The 2,403-nt window shown below is 35.1% G+C and overlaps 1 pseudogene; it reads left to right on the top strand.

Moving 5' to 3' along the window:
• The first annotated feature begins 359 nt into the window (after positions 1-359).
• Positions 360-1,299, top strand: LOC128638022 (olfactory receptor 5V1-like; annotated as a pseudogene).
• The last annotated feature ends 1,104 nt before the right edge of the window (positions 1,300-2,403 follow it).

The raw sequence follows: 2,403 nt of genomic DNA on the forward strand, positions 1-2,403 counted from the left end.
TTGCGGGCGACGATTTTTATCGGATCGACCCCTCTATCAGCAAAACAAAGCTGTAGCTACATAACAAATCTTATGTTTCAGTCTAAAGTTCAGTTCAAGAAACATCTACAAGACAAAATATCTAATCACTTTTTTACGTGCGCTCTGGACCAAGGGTTTAACAGAATAGCAGTACTTCTTCAGAAAGACAAAAATACTCTGAAAACTGAAAAGATTGTAATAAATTATAATGTATTAATGAGCAGTCATACGTATAGATTAGTATTATATTAAAATCAGTATTATTAATTTGCAATATATACAGTATATATATATGTTTCACTCCTATATTCTAAATTATTTTCAGAAAAAGATACAACATGGAAAAAGAAAATCTTACAGAAATAACAGAGTTTATTCTTGAAGGATTGTCAGAGATTCCTGAAATTTGTTATTTACTCTTTGGCTTGTTTTTATGCATTTATCTAATAACAGTGTTGGGTAATCTGATTATAATACTAACAATCAGATTTAGCCCCAGTCTTCAAACTCCAATGTATTTCTTTCTTTCTAACTTCTCCTTACTAGATACATCTTATATTTCAGTCACTGTTCCCAAAATGTTGGCAAATATGGTAGCTGAGAAAAAAAACCATCTCGTTCTACAATTGTGTTATTCAATTGTACTGCACTGTGCTTTTTGGAGGAACAGAATGCTTTATGCTAACAGCCATGGCTTATGACCGGTATAATGCAATATGTCAACCACTCTTATATACCATCATAATGAATAAAAGACAATGCAATCAGCTTTTATCGGAGTCATGGATTCTTGGAATAGTTAACGCTATAATACAAACAACTTTAACATTTACGTTACCTTTTTGTGGCTCTAATAGAATTAATCAATTCTTTTGCGATATTCCACCTTTACTGAAACTGGCATGCACTGACACCTGGATCAATGAATTTTTTCTTTTCAGCGTTGGAACCTGTGTGATTGGCACTTCTGTTATATTAATAACGATTTCTTACACACATATTATTTTTACTATTTTAAATATACGCTCCACTTCAGGCAGAAAGAAAACATTCTCAACCTGTGCCTCCCATTTCACGGTTGTTTTGGTATATTATGGCTCTATTTCTTTTATGTATTTGAAGCCTAAATCAAGCTATGAGATGGATCAAGACAGGGGAATTTCTGTTATGTACACGGTCGTTGCACCATTCCTAAACCCTTTTATATACAGCCTGAGAAACCATGATCTAAAATTAGCTGTAAGAAAGATAATAACAAGAATAAAGATAGATACATAATTATTAGTCCAGTATTCTCGGAGTGTGCAACATTTGTTCATTGCAGTGCACATGTTATATATCTATTGATGAAACCAATGATATTTCTATTTTGAGAGTATGATTTTTTTAGTTTAAATGTTAAAACTCTGTAAAACTCTACACAGTGATCACTTGATCAATATAGTGACTAGAGATGTGTATTTGAAGGTTTTGTGAACCTCCGAATGTGGAAGACGGTGGCCTGAGCAGTACAAATTAATTCTTATGCAACAGCAACATGCTAAAATCTGTGCAAATCCAAAAATAGTCGGGCAGCACAAATGTCCGCCTTCTTCCTCATTCAGAGGTTCGCGAAACCTTCAAAGGCTCATCCCTAGCAGTGACCCATTTCTATCAGCCCCTAATTGAAAATTCTCTTATCTTCTCTGATGTGGCCAAAAGGTATGGATCTGGACTGCTAAACAATGCAAATTTTGCATGCAAACTGCTTCAAAACATATATCTTGATCTTTTGTCATTGCCTCAATTGCTGAATTATAAACTAAAAAATGACCTATTCATATGATTATACCCCCTACGCCAATTCACGTTATTTTTTTCGGTACTCTCAAATATGACTAGATTCCAGATTCAGGTAAAAATACCCAAATCCGGAATTCCAAAATACAAACTTTTGAATTAATTAACGGCTAGATTACGAGTTTTGCGGTATGAGTGAAAAAGCAGCGTTAAGGCTCTTTTTCCCTACCACTGCTATTACGAGTCTTTTAGGTATATCTGTACTGCACACTTTTTTGGCCGTAACGCAACGTAATTGCCGCTTCTTGCAAAAAGTCCTTTTTTAATGGGACTTCCATAGCGCTGTTATTACGAGTCTGCCTGGGAGGCCAAAAAGTGAGCAGTACACCCTATACCGCCAAGATCCATACCGTCAGTAGTTATGGCTTTTATGTTACAGAGCTGTAGCATAAAACTCATAACTAAAGTGCTAAAAAGTACACTAACACCCATAAACTACCTATTAACCCCTAAACCGAGGCCCTCCGGCATCACAAATAATAAAACAAAATTATTAACCCCTAATCTGCCGCTCCGGACATCGCCGCCACTATAATAAACATA

This window comes from Bombina bombina, chromosome 8, assembly GCF_027579735.1.
Source record: "Bombina bombina isolate aBomBom1 chromosome 8, aBomBom1.pri, whole genome shotgun sequence".
Lineage (NCBI taxonomy): Eukaryota > Metazoa > Chordata > Amphibia > Anura > Bombinatoridae > Bombina > Bombina bombina.